The following is a 21,657-nucleotide window of genomic DNA, read 5'->3' on the forward strand; positions in this document are numbered from 1 at the left end:
CCCGCCCCCTCTCCGTTCCCTGGTTCTGAAGTAGCTTGGTGTTCGTAGATCAGTGACGTCCAGGCCTCTGCTTTGGATGTAAGAGTGGGTGGGGGGGGGGCAGGGCGGGAAGTGGCTTCTAAGGCCTGAATTCCTGTCTGGAGCAGGGCCTGCGGTGACTCTCTGAGGACTGACTGACTTTCCTGGGAATAACTGGCTTTGCCAGGAAGCAGCACCATCAAATCAGAGTCCAAGAGGGGTCAGTGCTGTTACATTTACCGCCACCCCAAAGGGAGACGCTCCAACCGCAAGAGGAACTTGCTTGGAGCCAAGGGTGGGAAAGGGGGAGGACTCATGGTTAGGGCCACACCCTACTTTTCCATGGGACCTATTTTATGAGCCTGTTTATCCTTCTGTCAGCATCTGGTTTTGAATATTCAGGCTCAATTGATCTGGTCACATGAATGGACTGAGGAGAACTGAAGTGAAGCCCTGCCCTCTGGTTTACCCAGACGAGGTGTGCGTAAATGTGGGGGGTGGCCCCCAGAACAGTTCTTCCAAGCCCCCTTGAAGGGGCACAGTATTCCCTTGAATGAACTTTCATGTCTCTACATCTTCATACTTCTCTTGCAATGCCCCAGGTAGCCTTCAAGAATGAGCTCAAATGTCTCCTCTTTGGGAAGCCTTCCCTGCCCCTCCGAGGCTGTTGGTGAAACTGAAGCCCCCTGGGGGCAAGGATTATACTGCGTCTCCTCTGTATATTTCTGTGGTGCGTCTCCTCTGTATATTTCCGTGGTAGTCTCTGTGCTAGGGGAATACAGAGGACACAGGACACAACACACGGTTCAGGTTAACGAGAAGAATGAATGAATGGAAGCTGGTACCAATGCTAGTGTTGGGGTTTGACGGTGTTACTTACAACCGGTCCACCATGTTCAGACCAACAGAAAGGTGCTCACATAGGCCAGTTGAGGCAGTAGGATGGAGAGCCAAATCAGCTTTACTGCTAGTCACTCGTATTTGGACATAGCTCAAAAACTTTCCCCTCCCATGGCTGGACCTTAGGAAGAACCACCCAAGGGAGACTCTGGGTCAGCAGAAAGGACATACCTACCCAGTCCTTGGGCCAACCATGGGAGTGGGATCAGAGAGGTGGATCTCCAGACTTGCCTCCAGAAATCTGACTCGAGCCCTGGCCTGTGTTCACCGCATGAAGGACAGAAGTAGGAGGGTCTGAAGAGGGAGGGGAGCCTAGGTTTTATTTGCCTGTTGAAACTTCTCTCAGTTTCAACCATCCCATAACACATTGCTTCTCTTCAGAGGAAGAGCAAGCGATTGAGAAAGGGAATGGTGAGGGGGTAGAGATAGGAGTTCTCTGTGGTCTCTCTTATAAGGGAGATTCGTGAAGGCTCCACCATCATGACCTTTTTTTTTTTTTTTAATTTTATTTATCTATTCAACAGAGATAGAGGCAGCCAGCGAGAGAAGGAACACAAGCAGGGGGAGTGGGAGAGGAAGAAGCAGGCTCATAGCGGAGGAGCCTGATGTGGGGCTCGATCCCATAACACCGGGATCACGCCCTGAGCCAAAGGCAGACGCTTAACCGCTGTGCCACCCAGGCGCCCCTCCACCATCATGACCTAATTATCTCCCAAAGACTTCACTTCCAGACACTAGCACATTGGGGATTAGGTTTCGACATATGAATGGGCGGGCACACTCAGTCTGTAGCAGCAGGTATGAAGGCCCCACCCTCCAACAACTGAATCGGAATCTCTGGGAGGTAAGGCCTAGACTTGGACATGAAAAAACAAAAAAACAAAAACAAATCCCTAGGTGGTTGAATGTCAAGTAGGTGGAGAACCTCTGCTTTATAGAAGTGTAAGCCTTGGAAACAGGAGGATGGGAGCCTTCGTTAGTGGCTCTCAAATTTGTCTGCATGTTGGAATCAGCTGTGGAAACTTCAGAACTCATGATGCCTGTGTCCCACCTCCAAAGATTGTGTTTACTTGGTCTGGGATGTGGTCTGGGTGTTGGAATTTTTCAAACATCCTGAGATGATTCCAATGTGCAGACAAGTTTGGGAACCACTGGACTAGAATATTCCCTGATGGTAGATGCTAGCCAGTTGGCTTAAGACTAACCATCTGCTTAAGCTCAGCCATGAAGAGCTTCCTTTTGCCAATGATCAACAGAAAAACAAGCAACTGTTACCCCGAGCACAATGTTTGGTTCAGTTCTGCAAAACAGAGATGGAGGTGGAGGCGCTTTGGTTGGTCTGAACAAGAGCAAAGGTAAGTGCTCCTCTGTTCCGCAGGTGGCCCTTCAAGCTTACAGGGTCACACACCGGTGCTGGTCTCTTCTGCTTTCCCTTCCCACCCTCCTTCCTGCTCTGAAAGCCTCTTGTGTACAAAAGCTAGCTCCAATAGCTTCTCTCAGTTAGTCACGACTCCAGCTTAGAACCCAACTCAAACAAACTCATTTCTTGGCTCATGCATGGAAACGTCCAGAAGTGCTAACTTCAGGCATGGCTGAATTCAAGGGCTCAACTGGTCTAGTCAGTTCCATCTGGAATATGTCTTTCTCAGCTCATGGTTCTGCTTTCCAACGGTGTTGGCTTCCTTCTCAGGAAGGCTCTCTCCAAAGGGTGGCGACGATGACCATTCACAAGTCCAGCTGCTCCTCTTCTAGTCAGGCAATCCCAGAAGAAAGAGGGCTCTTTTCCCAGTGTTCCAGCGTAGGTCTCAGGCGGATGTTAATTCCCTCTGCTAGCCTGGTCTGAGCCACCTGCCAGTCGCTGTGGCTAAAGGAATGAGATGTGCTGATCAGCCAGAGTCACCTGCTCTTCGTGGAGCCAGAGTGGGGGTGGGAAGGCTTCTCAAAGGATTACCACAGTGCTATTCCCAGAGGAGGAGCAATGGAAGGGTGCTGGGCCGGCATAGCAACAGATGGTCACTCTATATCCTCCCCGGTTAGTGGAGGAACGAGGTGTGCAGAAATCACAACAATGTAAGACAGAATCTGACAAATGCAGAACAGGTGTTGGGATACTCCTGATGGAGGGGGACCCGGAACTGATGAGACGGGCTTTTGATAGCCGGGGCCATTGAGGAAGAAGGGCATGAACTCGCGCAAGGAGACAGGAAGCCCAGAGAATGGTCAAGACAAGCACACATGACTAGGACATTGTGTGTCAAAGCTGAGGCCAGTGAGGACATGGAGGCCAGGTAGTGGAAAACCTTGAGCTTGCCCTTCCTCCCAATGGCAATGGAGAGCCTTTGAAGGCGAAGGTGAAGCTGGAGAGATGGTAGGAGGTTAGACCATGTGGGGCCTTGTAGACCACATTAAGGATTTAGGGTTTGATATTGAGAGCACTAAAGCGAGAGAACAGCATGACCAGAGTTGGGCTTGAGAGACAGCAGTCTGACTACCTTCTGGAGCAGGGCCTGGATGGAAAGAGGCGGGAGGCGGAGAGGCCGGGGAAGAGCTCTTAATCATAGCCAACACTTATATATTCTGGCCCAGGCACTGGTTTTTTTTTGTTTTGTTTTTGTTTTTCTGTTTGTTTGTTTTAAAAGATTTATTTACTTATTTTAGAGGGGTGGGGGAGGGACGGAGAGAGAGAATCTCAAGCAGACTCCCTGCTCACTGCAGAGCCCAACATGGGGCTTGATCCCATGAGCCTGAGATCATAATCTGAGCCAAAATCAAGAGGCGGATACTCAACCGACTGAGCCATCCAGGCGACGCCCAGGCACTGTTCTAATCACTTCACAGGTGTTAGGACATGTCAAGGCCTGGAACAGGGTGATAGGAGGTTCACAAGGTATTTTGGGGGCAGAATAACCTGGACTCCGACTGATGCCATATGGTGGATGAGGTAGAAGGAGAAAGCCAGGATTCCTCGAAGACTTTTAACCTGGGGCACCTGGGTGGCTCAGTCGTTAAGCGTCTGCCTTCGGCTCAGGGCGTGATCCTGGCGTTGTGGGATCGAGCCCCACATCAGGCTCCTCCGCTGGGAGCCTGCTTCTTCCTCTCCCACTCCCCCTGCTTGTGTTCCCTCTCTCGCTGGCTGTCTCCATCTCTGTCAAATAAATGAATAAAATCTTTAGAAAAAAAAAGATTTTTAACCTGCCTGATCAGAAGGATAGAGGAGCCCCTATAAGAAACAGAGAAAGAAGTACTAAGAAAACTCCGCACACAGGGCACCTGGGTGGCTCAGTGGGTTAAACATCTGCTTTCAGCTCAGGTCATAATCCCAGGGTCCTGGAATCGAGTCCTGCATCAGGCTCTTTGCTCAGCAGGGAGCCTGCTTCTCCCTCTGCCTGCTACTCCCCCTGCTTGTGCTCTCTCTCTCTCTCTCTGACAAATAAATAAAATCTTTATTCAAAAAAAAAAAAAAAAAAAGGGAAGTCCATACACATTTACTGCTGCGCATTCTCCGCCTAGACTGCGGGGCTCTAGGAAGACAAAGAACAAGCTCATGGTCTCCTTCCAGGAGACGGCTCTCTGCAGGAGACACGGGCATGTAATGGATTCCAATATATTGTGATGAGTGTGGGCAGACTTGCACAAGCAGAGTGGGAGGGAGGCAGTAATAGCACTTCCATCCACACAGCTGCTCAAGCCGGAAACGGAGGCTTGACTCCTCCCTCCCTCTCTCTCTCATCCAGTCAGTCATCAAGATCAGTAGATCTGATCTCCTAAATATCTTTTGAGCATCTCTTGAATCTGCTTACTTTTTCTTCATCCCCACTGAAAACACATTGGATCAAGATATTGTGTCTTCTCATTTGAACTACAGTATAACTTCCTAATTGGTCTCTGTACTTTCATTCTGGTTTGCCCTAATCCATTCTAACACTGTGCCAGAATAATCCTTTACAAAAGGAAATCTGAATTCCTCCCCTGCTTGTAAATCTTTCAATGACTCCCCATTGCTCTCGGAGTAAAATCGAATAACCTCCACCAGGACTATCAGACCCAGCAGGATCTGGCTCTGTTAGAACCTCACCAGGCTCATTGTGCTTTAGGAGCTAAAGAGTCAATGGCAGGCCTAACATTATTTAGGATGTGCCAAGTTCCCTCTGGCCACAGGGCTTTCCCATGTGTTGTTCCTTTGGCCTGGAATACATTTCGCTAGTTCTTGGCCTGGTTGACAGCAAGTTTATGGGTCACTTCCACAGTGAAGCCTCCTTTTACCTCCTAGCCTAGGTCAGAATCTTTAGATCCCATGTCAAGAGTCAGCAAACTTTTTCTAGAAAGGACAGATAGATAGTAAAGATTTCGGGCTTTGCAGATCACGGCTACTCAATTCTTTTTTTTTTTTTTTAAGGTATTTATTTATTTATTTATTTAATTTGAGAGAGAGAGAGAGCCTGAGCTAGTGCATGAGTCGGGGAGGGGGGAGAGGCAGATGGATAAGCAGATTCCTTGCTGAGCAGGGAGCCCGACACGGGGCTTGATCCCAGGACCCCAAGATCACAACCTGAGCAGAAGTCAGACGCTCAACCGACTGAGCCACCCATGTGCTCCACTTATTTATTTTAGAGAGAGAGGGAGAGAGAGAGGGAGAGCGCGTGCATGCACAGGCACACACAGACGGGGTGAGCGAGGGGAGGGGCAGAGGGAAAGGGAGAGAAGCCGACTCCCCACTGAGTGCTAAGCCCAACGAGGGGCTCTATCCCACAACCTTCACATCATGACCTGAGCAGAAACCTAGAGTGGGACTCTTAACTGACCGAGCCACCATGGCGCCCATCCCACAGCTACTCAATTCTGTGTCATGGCAGCCGTAGATGAATTTATGAATGTTGAACCTTGAATTTCATATGTACTTTTCACGTCATGAAATATTACTCTTCTTTTGATTTTTTTCCCAACCATTTAAAAATATAAAAACAGTTCCTTGCTTCTGACCATACAAAACCAGGAGGAGGGCTAGGATTGGCTTGTAGGATATAGTTTGCCAACCCCTGTTCTATGTTACCATAGCACGTAACACATACTTTCCTGTGTTGCCCTTACCACACTGGTAATTAATCATGCATGCAATAGAGTTATTTTTTTTTTTGCAATAGACTTAAACATTTTTAATAAGATTTTATTTTTATTTGAGATAGAGGGAGACAGAGACAGAGAGAGCACACACAAGTGGCAGTGAGTTGGGGGAGGGGCAAAGGGAGAGGGAGAAGCAAACTCCCCACTGAGCAGGGAGCCTGGGACTCGATCCCAGGACCCTGAGATCATGATCTGAGCCGAAGGCAGAAGCTTAACCGGCTGAGCCACTCAGGTGTCCTTAAGAAATTTTTTTTTTTAATTAAGAATCTCTATGCCCAACATGGGACTTGAACTCACAACCTTGAGCTCGGGAGTCACGTGCTCTATCAACTGAGCCAGCAAGGCACCCCAGCAACAGATTTCTTAATGTTATCTCTCCAGTTAGAAGTAAGCTCTGTGAAGGCACGGAACACATTTGTTTTGCTTACCATATTCCTCCTGAGCTTCTAGAGCAAGACCTGGCCCATAGTAAGTGCTCAATAAATTAATGTAGTGGTAAGATTTTCTTGAGAGGAGCTCAAAGCTTAGTGGAGAATGCAGACATATAAACAATTAACTACACAATTAGGTAATGTATTGGAGAGAAAAAGAGTTCAGATTTCAGCAGGATTAGTTTGAGATACCAGTGGATAATCAGGGTATGGCAACCCCTAACCATCTGGAATGATCCGAGTTGATATTAAGATGTTGTGAAGGGAGTAAAACGCACAGAAGAGATGGAGAAACTACCTGAGTATGCCAGCCCTCAAGGAGCGAGGTTACTCAGGGAGAGCGGTAACTCAGGGAGAGAGACTGAATGAGAAGAGAGGGAGGACGTTGGAACTGTGGGGTAGGTTTTGGGCCAGGCAAGGGGGGTGGAGATGGGAGAGAGGTAAGAAGAGATCCAGCATAGGGTATTTCAGAAACAGGAGGAATGACTATATATTTTTGTTTCCCTCTAGTTTACTATTGTGTTCCTAGTATTTTGCGCTGGGCATGGCACATAGCACTCAGAAAATCTGTGAGTTGAAAATTAAGTTGAAGGGCACCTGGGTGGGTCAGTTGGTTAAGCATCCCACTTTTTTTTTTTTTTTTAAGATTTTATTTATTTGACAGAGCTAGAGAGAGAACACAAGTAGGCAGAGCAGCAGGCAGAAGGAGAGGGAGAGGGAGAAGCAGGCTCTCTGCTGAGCAGGAAGCCCGACTTGGGGCTCGATCCCAAGATTCTGGGATCATGACCCGAGCGGAAGGCAGAGGCTTAACGACTGAGCCACCCAGGTGCCCCAGCATCCCACTCTTGATCTCAGCTCAGGTCTTGATCTCAGGGTCATGAATTCAAGACCCCCCACCCCCACTTAAAAAAAAGAAAAGAAAATTAAGTTGCATCAGAACCTAACAAGCACTGCATGGCATGCAGGGAAGTGCTCAAAGAAAGAAGAAAGAGTAAGTAGCCTGGAAGGAATGCCACTGAGGTCAGTAAGGGTGAGGGCTGATGTGGCATGGTCTGAGACTTGAGTTGAGCCTGGTGAGCTTTTCTTGCAGGAAGGACAGATTTCTTTAATATTTATTCATGTTTATTTTTTTTTTTTTACTTTGCCCTGGGGATGCAGAAATCCACCAAAACTGATCTCTGTTCTCAATGAGCTCGCAGTCTGGTGGGCAAAACAGAGGTCCTGATAATTATAGAATAAGGTGCAAAGATACTGTGGGAGTAGACATAGGGGGGAGCTAATGAACTTGGAAGGCTTCATAGAAGAGGTGACATTTAAGCTCAGTCTTCAAGGTTGGAATTCGTTAGGGCAGTAATGCCAGCGAAAACTTGCTTGAGCAAAACCCTGATAAATGCAATGGTTCTCGAACTTGTAGATGCATAAGAATCACTGGAGAAGTGTTGATAATGCATATTCCAAGACTATACTTCCCGGGAAACTTCTGGTTTAAGAGGTGAGTGGCAACCATTTTAACAAGCTTCACAGGACACTTTCAGGAAATCTCTTTCTGTGCGTCCATGGTCATGGGCGGGGGAGGGGGAGGTGCCGGGAGATGAGGCCGATCAGAGCTTGACCCATGGGGCTCCTGGATCTCCGAAAGAGGTCACGCTATCACAATAAAAACTCCATTTTGAGTCGCGCTTTCAGGGTACAAGCCGCTTTCATGTGTTTTACTTTGTCGGACTCTCGCAACAACTCTATGGGATAGAAATTACCAGTGTCATACCATAGGGGAGGAAACCGAGGCTCACAGAGGGGAGACGTTTTGCTCAAGGTCACAAAGCGAGAGGTGGCAGGGCAGAGACTGAAAACCAGGCGCGCGGATTCCCAGCTCAGAGACTTTGCGACAACGGGGGAAGGCCGCCAGTGGGTGGGGCTCAGGCCCTCCCTCCAGGCTGGTTCCAAAATGGTGGGGGTAGTGGCGTCAGCAACGCCCCCGCCCCTTCCGTCCACCACCCTCCTTCTTCCCCAGGCCACCCAGGCGGGGGGAGGGGATGGAACGGAGCAACCCACGTGACTGCCGACAACCTGGCGCGTGACGCAAAGCGGCGGGCTCAACGCTCGCCTTGCCTTGTGGGAAATGTAGTTCAACCGACTATCAAGTTGGCAAGGAGAGACGGGCTTAGCACTACATTTCCCAGGAGTCAGCGGGCGACGCCGCCGCTGCCGCCGTCGGAGAGCGGGGACGCGGGGCGCGCTGTCGGGCGGGGGCGAGGTTCGGGCCGGTTGTGCCGTTGCGAGGTTGCAGCTGCGATCGCTGCGGTGGGCCCAGGTGAGTTAAGGCCTTTGATGGGGATTAGGGCAGTTCCATCGGCTCCAGTCGTTTTGTCTTTTATCTTTCCTCGGCGGCGGCTGGGTCAGGGTCCCCGGCAGGCCCGGCGCGGAGCCGCTCCCCCGCGCCTACTCCCAGGCCTCCTGTGAGCGGGCCCCGCTCTCTCCGGCTCCTCCCCCTCCCCGCCCTTCAGGGCTTCCCCTCGCTCCGGCCTAGCTCCCGACGCTCTGGGCCGCCTTTTCTCCCGAGCAGCTCCTACCCTTTTCTCTCCTCCTTGCAAGCTGCGAGGAAGAGGCCTCCACCTCTTCGTTTCTCTCTTTAGCCGTAGGAACCCCATTATTTGGATTTTTTCTTTTCCCGGAACTCTTCGAGTGCTACCCCCCCCCCCCCCCCGGTCTCCATTGGCCTGGTTCTGTCTTCTCCTAGGGCGCATGTGGCTGGCGCTCTGTAAACGTTAGTCCTTCTTTTCTGCCTTGCGGCCAGAGGAGGCATAGTCCAAATTTATCTGCTCCGGGAACATTTGTGCGCCCACTTTTATTTCAGTCTCTTGGGTTGGAGGTGAGGCCGACTTGCATTCCAGTGGTAATCGGCGTGTGTTCTGCTTGTAGGAGGCTATTTTCTTTGCCTCCTTTAGCACCTCAGCAACTTTTATCAGCTCTTCTCATTGCCTTTCTAAATCTAAGGGGTGGAGCATGGCGGCAGAAGCTGGCAAGTAGCGCTGGTGCCCAGAAGTTCGAAGCCGTCAGTGGTAGTAGGGTGTTTACGGGGAGGTGGTTAATTGGATTGAAGAAGAAGCCTCAGAGAGTGGTAGAGCCCGGCGGGCGAGAGCCAGTGAAGCTTCTGGTGGCAACATAACAGATGGATCCCGGAGCCAGCTTGCCTGGGTTCAAATTTTGGCTCTGTTAGCTTTTGATTTTAGGTCATGGGGCGTCGCTTCCGGGTGCCTCAGTTTCCTTATCTGCAGAATAGCGGTAAGTAACAGTGGCTACTTTATAGAGTGATTGTGAAGATTTAATGAGATTAAATTGAGAACCGCTTAGCTCATTACCTGACATGTATTAAACGACATCATTATTATCATCGTTTATAGGATTTCTAGATGGTGGGCCCAGAGTGGAAGCGCAGGTATCACACCAGCATTTTCCTTTCCTTGCAGATGGCCCTCCCTTTTTTTATTTGTGGGAATATTGTCTGTTCGGTTATCTGGACAGCTTGATAATGTGTATCATTAGGTAGAAGCTTGTTAAAGAGTCAGCAGCGATTCCTGCTATGAACAACTTGTGGAGTAAATCCGCCTTAGTTTGCTCTGCGCTGGGCATTATGTTTTGTAAACTGGTGCACACACTTCAGCAATAATCCAAAACAAGTGTATTCTGCAGCCTCTTAGGCTTGATTGTATCTTGTAAAAGGTGAATTGAAGTTTTCAGAAGAAGTCGTTTAACTAAAAATCTTTATGTCTAAATACAGCTTTGTTCTTTAACCCTTTTGGCGCCAGTGACAGGTCTCCGATTTTGGAGACTGGTGTTTTTAGTCTGCAGAAGTACAGTCCCATTTTAGTGGTGGTAGTGAGAGTAGTAATAGCCGCAGCAGTTCTTGAGCTGTTTCGTTGGCATAAACACCACCTACAGGCACTTTTTGAATTTGATTTAGCCACTGAAATTGTGGGTGCCAAAAAGAGTGTCCTGTTTTGTCCTGAGAAATTGGGATGAGGAAGCTTGGAATATTGCTGAAATTAGCGCAGAGGTGGGAAGAGATGAGGCTGACCCAGAGAGAGCAGAAGACAACGACTATTATTTATTTATTTCGAATGGCTAGTCTCAACGACTAAGAATCTTAAGATGCTAGCCTGTTTCTCTTGGGCACAGTGACATCCTGAATTGAAGGCAGTGAGGTTAATGCTGTTCTCTCAGATATTAGATTTTGATGAATTGCTTCACATACGCATTCTGTAAACATCTAAGATTGAGTCAGTTCAGTATTTGACTGATTGATTCAACAAATAGTGCCTGAGGACGTACCATCTTCTGGCTCCCGTGCTAGGCTCTGGGAGTACAGGGGGGTATGAGACAGAAGGGGTCTCGCTTTTGGAGAACTTCCAGTAGAGTGGGGGAAGACAACAACAGGTAAGCAAATAAATGACAAATCGAGAAAAGTGATGTGGAGATCCCAAGCAGGGACTCTAATAGACACTAACAAGGGAAACCTAAGGGTGGTCAGAGAAGTTCTTTCGGGCGCGAGTGAGGAGAGTGTTTTGTAGGAGAGAGCATTCTGTGTGGAGGGAACAGCAAGTGCCAGAACTTGAAGATGGGGAGAATTCAGTGTGCTTTCAGCACTGAAAAGAGGCCCAGAGTAGCTGACACACACAGTGAGGAGAGTGGTTACAGAATACATGGACAGGTAAGGTTGTTTGGGGAAGCCTTCGAAGCCTTCTGATTTATATTTTAAAGTAACTTTTGCAGAGGTATGGAAGATGGGGGGGGGGGATCTCATTTAAGGCTGCTGTACTGGTCCAGGCTGGACATGGGAGTTGTCCAAAGTAGATGGAATGGAGATGTACTGGTGGGAAGAAGCGGGGGGTTTGGAGATGACATAGGTTTAATATTCTTTGGAGCAGGCCATTCATAATCTTTGGTCCATGTAGGGAGCCCACGAACTGTAAAATTTTTGTGAGGGAGTGCATTTTCTCAGAGGTTTGATACCTTCCGTCTTATTCATTAGTCTCAAAATTTAAGAACCACTGCTCTAGAGCCTGTAATGCAGGTTTATAACCCATAAAAAAGTAGTTGCCCGCAGCTTATCAGGAGAGTTGAGTCATGGGTACCCTTCTAAAAGATGGCTTTCTTTCATCTTTTTCTTTTTTTTTTTTTTAAGTAATCTCTACACCCCACATGGGGCTCAAACTCAAAACTCCAAAATCAGGAGTTGCCCGGAGAGCTGAGCCAGCCAGGCACCCCATTGCTTAGTCTTTCATGGGACCTTTTTTTTTTTAAATCAAGGTTAAATGCTGTGCCATAGATCATCTTTTAGTTTCTTTTTGTGTGTGAGTTACGGGCTGATGCACATACTGAGGAAGCTAAACATTAGTGAGCTCAGTTTCATGAAAATCCGTTTCCTAATGTTTGCTTCCACTGGAAGAAACCGTTCCTATTTGAAGTGGTACAAATGGAGCGCTTCAGTTGATGAAGAGCAAGATCATTTTCTTCTTGCTTTCCTTCAGCAGTTAGGGGTTTCAGATGTATATTGATATTTTTTGAGTATATTTGTACATGACATTGTGTTCCTGGAAGCTTGGGTGTACTTTGTACCCCAGAGTTAGAGCTGTACTGAAAGAACCAGGTATTTTTCTTTTTACGGCAGAGGTTGGAAACTGAAGGCTTATGGACCGGATCCAATCTCCAGATGTGTTTTGATTGGCTCATACAGTCTTGTAAATTTGAATTGGTTGTCAACGTTAAAAAACAAGGAGATTTTAAGTAAAAATTTGGACTTGGATTGCTTTCGAAAAATCCGTTCTGGCAGCCATGGACCTGTGTTTCTGCTTCATAGCAGCCATCTTTTGTAGTTGGGCATGTCCTCTCCAGTTTGTTAGAGACCTCCCTACAGCCTGACATGGAGTGGAGTGTCACTAGATATTATCTTACACCTTATATTACATGTCTGTTTGTAGGCACTTTAATTTGGTCTGCCTGTTTTAGATATATGAATCAGGTCTCTGATGCCTCCACTTAACTCTTTTTTCTGTCTTAACGTTGTATCACCATTAAAATTTGTTTTATGTCTTGTTGCCTTATTTTTTGCGGACTGATGAAAAAAAAAGAAATCTACCAGTTGAAACTGATTTGTATGGTGGTAGGTGAGGAGATTTCAAAGGGGCAGGAAGGTGCTTTCTGAAGTGATAGAAATATCCTATATACATATATATGTGTGTGTGTGTGTATATTTTAAAGTTATAGATAATATATATAATTATTAAGTTATAATAATTAAGTTAATATAAAATGTTTTTATAACATTAATATAAATGTTGATTGTAATTATAATATAAAATATTAATTACAGTATTAATGTATTAAGTTATATATTATATATGTAAAGTTAAAGTTTATATATATATATATATATATTTATTTATATTTATATATTTTAAAGTTCAACGCGGGGCTTGAACTCAAAGACCTGAGATTAAGACCTGAGCTAAGATTGAGAGTCGGACGCTTAACTGACTGAGCGACCCAGGTGCCCCTGAAATATTCCATATATATATATTTTTTAAAGATTTTATTTATTTATTTAACAGAGACAGCCAGCGAGAGAGGGAACACAGGCAGGGGGAGTGGGAGAGGAGGAAGCAGGCTCCCAGCGGAGGAGCCTGATGTGGGGCTCGATCCCAGGACTCCGGGATCACGCCCTGAGCCGAAGGCAGATGCTTCACGACTGAGCCACCCAGGCGTCCCTGAAATATTCCATATTTTGGTTGGGGTAGTGTTTCACAGTTTATTTTGTCAAAACTGACCGAACTATTGTTATAATGTGTACATCTTTTGTAAGTGGATTATGAAGTTGGTTTATAAAAGTTTGTTTTCAAAAGCTATTCTCTAAAGGCTGTTCTGTGAAACTGAGGTAACTGTATAAGTAAGTTGTGGTGATGATTGTTTTTCTTGAATTTTTAGTAAGTTTAGCCAAGTATGGATTGGACAGGAGATTTTAAAATACTTCTTGGAGTGAGGAGGGTGCCTCAGGAGCTTTTGAGGGAAGAGACTGAGCTGGCAGGACTCTGAGCAGCCCACTCCCATTTCTGCATTGATAATTTTTTACTTAGGGGTTCTGCTTAACATTTCATTTTTACTTACTGAAAGATTTTTTTCTTTAAAGAAATTTATGTATTTTATTGATCTATTTTTAAGTTTTTATTTATTTGTCAGAGAGAGTGTGAGTGCTTTGCTCAAGCAGGGGGAGCAGCAGGCAGAGGGAGAAGCAGGCTCCTGCCGAGCAAGGAACCTGATACGGGACTTGATCCCAGGACCCTGGGATCATGACCTGAGCCGAAGGCAGATGCTTAACTTACTGAGCCACCTAGGTGTCCCGTATTTTTTTTTTTTTTTTTAAGATTTTATTTATTTGAGAGAGAGGGAGGGCACAGAGGGGGAATGAGAGGGAGAAGCAGATTCCCCGCGGAGCAGAGAGCCCGATGTAGGGCTCCATCCCAGGACCCTGAGATCATGACCTGAGCCACCCAGCTGCCCCTTTGCAATCCCTTATTTTTTATTTTAAGTAGGCTCCGTATCCAACTTGGGGCTTAAACTCACGACCCTGAGATTAAGATTCGCTTGCTGTGCTAGCCAGGCGCCCTGAAATGTATTTTTGAAGTAATCTCTAGGGGCGCCTGGGTGGCTCAGTTGGGCACAGAGTTGTGAGGTCGAGCTGGCATCAGGCTCTTTGCTCAGTGGGGAGTCTGCTTCTCCCTCTCCCTCTCCCTCTGCCTGCTGCTCCCCGCTCCCCCTCAGCTAACAGCCACAAGATCAAGAGTCAGATGCTGTACTGACTGAGGCAGCCAGGCACCCTAAGATTTTCTTTTTCTTTTCTTTTTTTTCTTTTCTTTTCTTTTCTTTTCTTTTCTTTTCTTTTCCTTTTCTAAGATTTTATTTATTTATTTGTCTGAGAGAACAAGCAGGGGGAGCAGCAGGCTCCCTGCTGTGCAAGGAGCCCTATGTGGGACTTGATCCCAGGACCCTGCGATCATGACCTGAGCTGAAGGCAGACACCCATCCACCTGAGTCACCCAGGCATCCCAAATAGTTCTTCTTTTACAAAAGAAAGTTTAATGAAAATTTTTAAAGATTTATTTATATGAGAGAGAGAGCCCGCATGAGCAGGGTTGGAGGGAAAGGGAGAGAGAATCTTTAGTAGACTCCCCACCAAGCATGGAGCCGGAGGTGGGACTTGATCTCACAACCCTAAAATCATAACCTGAGCCGAAATCAAGAGTCAGAGGCTTAACCAACTGAGCCATCCAGGCACCCTTGAAGTTTTTTTAATGAAAAAATTTTTAATACGGTTCATCCAAAGCGCCAGCTTCCTTTTTTTTTTTTTTTTTTTGAAGATTTTATTTATTTATTTGACAGAGATAGAGACAGCCAGCGAGAGAGGGAACACAAGCAGGGGGAGTGGGAGAGGAAGAAGCAGGCTCATAGCGGAGGAGCCTGATGTGGGGCTCGATCCCACAACGCCAGGACCACGCCCTGAGCCGAAGGCAGACGCTTAACCGCTGTGCCACCCAGGCGCCCCCAAAGCGCCAGCTTCCTAATGAAACCTGATAACCACTCATCATTAATGAGTTGTGTATTTGCATACATGAACCATGAATGTAAGTGAAAGGTAACACTGAGTTTCAAAGTTGTCAGCTGAATTATTGCTGTTGCTGTTTGGAAATTAAGATTTTATGTGCTAGTCAAAAGTATACATAAACTGTAACTTTATGTACAATATGTTATTCCGGCTAGAATTTTGACCTTGCCCTTCTCAGCTCATCTTATTCTGGTAACTTATCTGAGAGCTGCTAACAAGAAATAGATGGTACTTTCTGAGGAGAGGATCTTTGGTTTCCTTTTTGGGTGTTAAGTATCACAGCAAAGCTATAAGGATACAGGCTTTGTCTTGTAGATTGTTCATCTACCTTCCTTTATTCCTTTTAGTGAACAAGGAAGCATTGTTCAAATATATAAATCCTGGATACACTTTTTTTTCCCAAAAATATTTAATCATTTGACAGAGCGAGGATAAGCAGGGGGAGCGGCAGGCAGAGGGAGTGGGAGAAGCAGGCTCCTTGCTCAGCAGGAGGACGCTGGGATCATGACCTGCGCTGAAGGCAGATGCTTAACTGACTGAGCCACCCAGGCGTCCCTCGTTTTGTTTTTCTAAAACATAAAGACATTTATCAATCTCTGCCTTTATGGTTTATAATTAGAATATTTTGTTCGTAATCCTTTTTCTTAAGTTCTATAGATTGCTCTATTTTCTTTTTTATAGAAATGGTTTTTAGAGAGTGTGAGAGTGTGAGGGAGGCATAGGGAGGAGGAAGCAGACTTCCCACAGAGCAGAGCCTGAAGCAGGGCTTGATTTTATGACCCTGAGATCATGACCTGAGCTGAAATCAAGAGTCAGATGCTTAACTGACTGAGCCACCCAGGCACCCCCCCCCTATATTTTCTTCTAAAAGTTTCAAAGCTTTTCATATTTAATGATTCGTATTTTTTTCAAAATTTTATGTATTTTCAGTCCAAATAAACTTAGAGTTTATTTTGTTTGTGACGGTAGGTAGGGATCTAATTTTACTTTTCCCATAAGATTGGTTGTAGGTGTTTTGTTTTGTTTTTTGGTGTTTTTTTTTTTTTTTTTTTTAAAGATTTTATTTATTTATTCGACAGAGATAGAGACAGCCAGCGAGAGAGGGAACACAAGCAGGGGGAGTGGGAGAGGAAGAAGCAGGCTCACAGCAGAGGAGCCTGATGTGGGGCTCGATCCCATACCGCCGGATCACGCCCTGAGCCGAAGGCAGACGCTTAACCGCTGTGCCACCCAGGCGCCCCTGTTTTTTGGTTTTTAAGATTTTGTCTATTGTTAAGTAATCTCTGCACCCAATGCGGAGCTCAAACCTACAACCCTGAGATCAGGGGTCACATGCTTCACTGACTGAACCAGCCAGGTGTCCCCTATTTTAGTTATTTCTCAATATTTTGAATCTCAAGTCCTGATTTGTTTTTGGGTTGTGTATAGTGGCCTTTACCCTTTTTTCAGGGCTTAAATCTTCTTAACTTTATGTATGAGAAGTTGGAAAAACATTCATGTAATCTAAAACCAAATTTCCAAGAAATAGAAAGCAGGATTGCTAAATCAGGGATGGCATGAGTCCCTTTTAGGGGGATAACTCCATTTACAAGAATCAATTTGACAGGGGCGCCTGGGTGGCTCACCGGGTTAAGCGTCCAACTTGATTTTGGCTCAGGTCATGATGTCAGGGTTGTGAGATGGAGCCCCGAGTCAACACACTGGGCTCCCCACTCAGCAGGTAGTCTCCTTGAGATTTTTCCCTCTCCTGCCCCTCCCCCGCTCTCTCTCAAATCTTTAAAAAAAATCTGACAGATGATATAATTCTCTTAGTGATTATACCAGTTTTTATAGCAATCTATTTTCCTAGTTAAACTTAAGAATATAGGACTGATTCTGATGAGCTGTTACATTACCTGTAAATGCTTTGGAATGAGATGTGTTTTGTGAGGAACCTTCTGATAAGGAGAATGGTTCAGTGGCCTTGGGAATTGGTATTTTGTGGGAAGAGGAGTCTTGGGCTTCCCTAGATAGTGTGTAAATTGCTGTTGGGTTAATATTGGCTGCAGATTTATTTTCTAGAATTAGAACCAGAGGATATGGACATTTTGGGATAGATTTCCAAAATTGCTGATGAGGTTCTTTCTAATAGTAAGTTTAGTTGAAGATAAGTTAATTTGGCGGTATTCTGAGTAGTTATTGACTTTCATGTCACACCTAGTAACTACTCCTGATTTGTAATTTAAAAAAGGAAAAACGAAGAAAAATATCTCCAAAGGCAATTATGTTTTAATGGCTTTTCCAGCATATGATCAGATCTTCTTGTTTATGATATTATTCTGTCATGAAATTTGGTCTCTTTTCTGTTGCTTGTTTACAAATGATAGCAAATGTGATTCATCTAAAAGTTGGTTGTCTTGGTCTAATGCCCTGGTTTAAGTGGGTGGTTAATTAAATTACTGTTTTGGTTGAAATTTTTTTAATAAAGCTAAGCAGTTGCAGAAGATAGACTCTGAATGTACCATCTACTTTTCCAACTCTAAAATTAATAGTTTCTTGTTTACTGAAATTTCCTTTCAAATAGGGCTTTAGTGAATTAGATTTATTCTTAGCATCCCCTGTGGCTTCCAGTAGAGCACATTTTAGGATGATTTAGAAATGTTTTCTAAGATTGATTTCATAAAGCATATTAAAGAAATTTTTTCCTTAGATAGCAAGTAATGGAAGAAAAGTGAGGAATCCAAGCCAACTGGATGAAGTTTGTAGCTTAAGGTTCTTGAACAGGTAAACCATTAGCACGATGACGTGAAAGAATTGGGACACTGATGGCCAACGGCCTTTAGGCTCCAGTTTTAGGTCACCTTGGGTGAAATCCTTCCTTTCTCTGGGCTCAGTTTCCCTTCTGTAAACCTAGGGTTATACTAGATATGATCTCTAGGAGTGCTTCCAGTTCTTACTGCTCTGTGACTCTTAATTGTAGTCCTATTTGTCCAGGTAGTATTTTTGCCTGTAGATTAGAGTGGATTGTGGTCTCTTAATCACGGGACTCTCTGCTCTTTGAGTAAAGCCAGCTCTAGACTGCCTTGAGGCTGACACACCCTATACAGGGTCTGATGGTGGCAGATTTTCTCTTTATTCTCCTAGCACTTCAAGTCACAGTCATTTTTTCAGATAACTCTTTCAGTGACATTTAGAAATAGATCCATAAACATTATAAGTGTGGGCTGGTTGGAAGTTTTATTAACCAGGTTCTCAGCATAATGATATCAGAATAATGATAATATATACTGAGCAGAGAGAACTCCTGTGTTGTATTATAAGCGCGGGGAAGGATACAGAGTTTGTGATTCGTCTTTGTGCTTTACATGGTGCCCAGTGAAGGAAATTAAGAATGATTTATTTATTTGTTTGTTTAAAATTGTTATTTTTGAGTAAGCTCAGTGTCTTACATTCTGAGTCTACCATAAAGACAAATTCGGAATTCTCAGGAGAAAGAGTAATTGTTCAATGACCGTGTGATTACCCATACTAGCCGGTGGAAGTCTTGTCTCTTAACTGTGATTTCGACGTTGACCTGATTAATAATGCTATTGATGCTAAATGTGTGCTAGTAAGTATTGTTTCAGGTGCTTCACATACGTATTAACTCATTCAGTTTTAATAACAGCTCTATGTAGTGGGAATCGGTTTTACAGATGAGACAGATAGTGGGATTTAATAAAGTAACTTACCACACGTTTCAAAACTACTAGTTGGTGGTGCTGGGAATCAAAGCCTTTAGAGCGTGTATTGTTTCGTACTATTTATTGGGCCAGTGCTTGGGAAATTGTTTTGGGATGATTGATTACTAATTTTATTTGTCTTACTGTAATTTGTTGGGTATGAGGATTAAACAGTGACAGTTTCTACCATTTGAGACCCCTGCAGTTTTGAGAATTACTGCTGGCTCATTAAGGGTTTATTCTTATTACATGGTCATTTGCACTAAATGCCTTTGTAAAGCAAATGGTGTAGAGCCAGAGTTGGCTGACTTTTTCTCTGTGGGTCCAGATGATACTTTAGGCTTTGGGGGCCAAGAGGCAAAACTGAGGATATTACATAGGTACTTAAATAACAGTGAAGAAAACAAATATTTAAAATTTTTAGAATTTTTATCTTTTTAAGTAATCTACACACCCAACGTGGGGCTTGAACTCACTACCCTGAGATTAATTAAGAGTTGCATGTTCTACTGACTGAGCCAGCCAGGCACCCCAAGAAAACAAATATTTTATTGGCAGAATTCAAAATGTAATAGTTGAATACAGTTTTTGTAAGGCAGGTGTGTTACAAGAGTGGAATTCACTTTGGGAGATAACATTTCACATTACTGGGGTTCAGAGTTAGTTTTACCTATGCTGAAATCTGTAGTGCGATTGCACATATGTCATCTTTGAAAATGTCTTTACACAGACAGGTACTGCCAAATACTAATAGTAATCCATGAGCATATGATTTTTTTGAGCATATGTTTTATTTGAGCACATTCATCACTTGGAAGGCATTTATAGAATTCTGTTAGATTCATTTCTTGATATTTGCCTTTTGGGGTTCCATTACGCTGCAGAGTAATTCTTTCCAATGGAATATTAGATGGAAGTTTTTTGGGTTTCTTTTTTTTAAAGATTTTATTTTTAAGTAATCTCCACACCCAATGTGGGGCCCAAACTCAGAACCCCGAGGTCAAGAGCCACACACTCACCTGACTGAGCCAGCCAGGCACCCCTAGGTGGAAGCTTCTCAGTTGCACCGCTAGATGGATTTTGAAAGATGGAGATTTACTTTGCACTTTCATTAAGACTGGAAATATGCTGGAAGTGTAGTTTGAATTAAGGAAATAGGTCTTTCAAAGTTTTGTGTGAACAGGGATTTCATTCATTCTACTACTTTGGTAGTAGAGGAAGTGAATAACGTAACTTGACATTACCTGAGGTTCAAACAGTGTTTACTGTTGTTCAGATTAATTTGCCATAATATAGATTTCCCATAAAAATGCAGATTCAGGTTCAGGTTGTATAAGTGTCCTCTCAAGCGTCTTTGAAGGAGTCTCACCTACAGTTGTTCATATAGACTATTCATAGAAGCTGACTCTTCAGTCATTTCAAAGCCAGCGTTGACTTCTCCAGTAAACAGTTATGCAGTACCTATAATATCTGTTGAATCAAGAGGCAAGGAACACCACTGAAAATTTTCCCCCCCTTAACAAATATGTGGTTGTTGACCAGTTTCAGATTTATAGAAAATCTGAGAAGATAGTACAGAGTGTTCTCCTGTATACCTCATGCCCTTTTCCCCTGTTAACGAGTTAGTATGTAGTACATTGGTCCTACCTAGCTAATGAACCAATGTTGATGCATTCTTGTTAACTAAAGTCCTTACTTCATAAATATTTTCTTAATTTTTACCTAATACCCCTTTTCTGTTCCAGGATCCTATCTAGGATATACAGTTAGTTGTTATGTCTCCTTAGGCTTGGCTGTGACACCTTTTCAGACTTTTCTTATTTTTGGTGACTGACAGTTTTGAGGAGTGCTGGTTAGATATTTTGTAGAATGTTCCTCAGTTGGGATTTTTCTCACGATTAGACTGGTGTTAACAGATTTTAGTGAGAAAGACCACAGAAGTAAGGTATCATTTCCATCACATCATATCAAGGAATACATGTTACCGACATGATTAATGGTTGATGTTAACTTTGATCACCTGGCTAGGTTTCTCCGGTGTAAATTATTCCCTCCCCTCCATACTGTACTTTTTGGGAGGAAATTACTGGGCTCACTCCACTTACGAAATGGAGAGCTATGTTTTACGTTCTGGAGGGTGGAATATATGCATAAATTATTTGGAAGTCTTCGACATGGGAAATTGGTTTCTTCTTATCCATTTATACATTTATATCAGTTTAGTCTCATAGGTATTTTATACTTTGAATTATCCATTCATTTCAATTTTTTTTTTCATTTTGGTTCTTGAGTTCTTTCAGTTGGACAGGAGTGTCCTTTTGACATATTCCCTTCATTGTGGTGGTTTTTGTTTGTTTGTTGTACTTCTTTCTGGCACTACAAGATATTAAGGCTTATGCAGTGTATTGCTGGCCTCAGCCCTGGAGTCAGTCATTTTTCCAAGGAGCCTTGGTTTCTTTTTTTGGAGAATATTACTAGAAATCAAGGTGTGGGTGCTAGGTGTGCTTATTGCTGCTGGAATGTTACTGCTTATAGGTCTTCTCAGATGACAAAGCAAGGAAATATATGTGTGTGTACATATAGGAAATATATGTATAATAACATTTTATATACATATAGAAATATTTGTAAATATTTCTGATGTATCTGTGTGTATCCATTTGTGTCTATCTGTATTAAGCTCAGCAGGAGCTTATACTGGTAGCTCCACTTCTAATCCAGTACCACCTGGATCGTTCTAGCCTTTCTGTCTGTCGTTTGTGGCCTCACACTCCAACAGTGAGAAATTTGGCTCTCACCGTTTGCTGTCCATTTACTTATTAATTCCAGT

The 21,657-nt window shown here is 44.3% G+C and overlaps 1 protein-coding gene across 5 annotated transcripts in view; it reads left to right on the forward strand.

Annotated features, from left to right (window-relative positions):
* Positions 1 to 2,007: 2,007 nt before the first annotated feature.
* Positions 2,008 to 21,657, forward strand: part of THRAP3 (thyroid hormone receptor associated protein 3) — a 68,810-nt gene continuing 49,160 nt past the window's right edge. The window contains exons 1-2 of one of the 5 annotated variants that reach the window (XM_044390529.3): positions 2,159 to 2,273; positions 7,885 to 7,962. The gene's annotated coding sequence lies outside the window, so the exon portion shown is untranslated. Of the gene's footprint in view, positions 2,274 to 7,884; positions 7,963 to 8,653; positions 8,782 to 8,937; positions 9,753 to 21,657 lie in introns of those variants that run through there. The other 4 variants (XM_044390530.3, XM_026516664.4, XM_026516666.4 and 1 more) reach the window with 4 other exon arrangements.

Source organism: Ursus arctos, unplaced genomic scaffold (assembly GCF_023065955.2).
Source record: "Ursus arctos isolate Adak ecotype North America unplaced genomic scaffold, UrsArc2.0 scaffold_32, whole genome shotgun sequence".
Lineage (NCBI taxonomy): Eukaryota > Metazoa > Chordata > Mammalia > Carnivora > Ursidae > Ursus > Ursus arctos.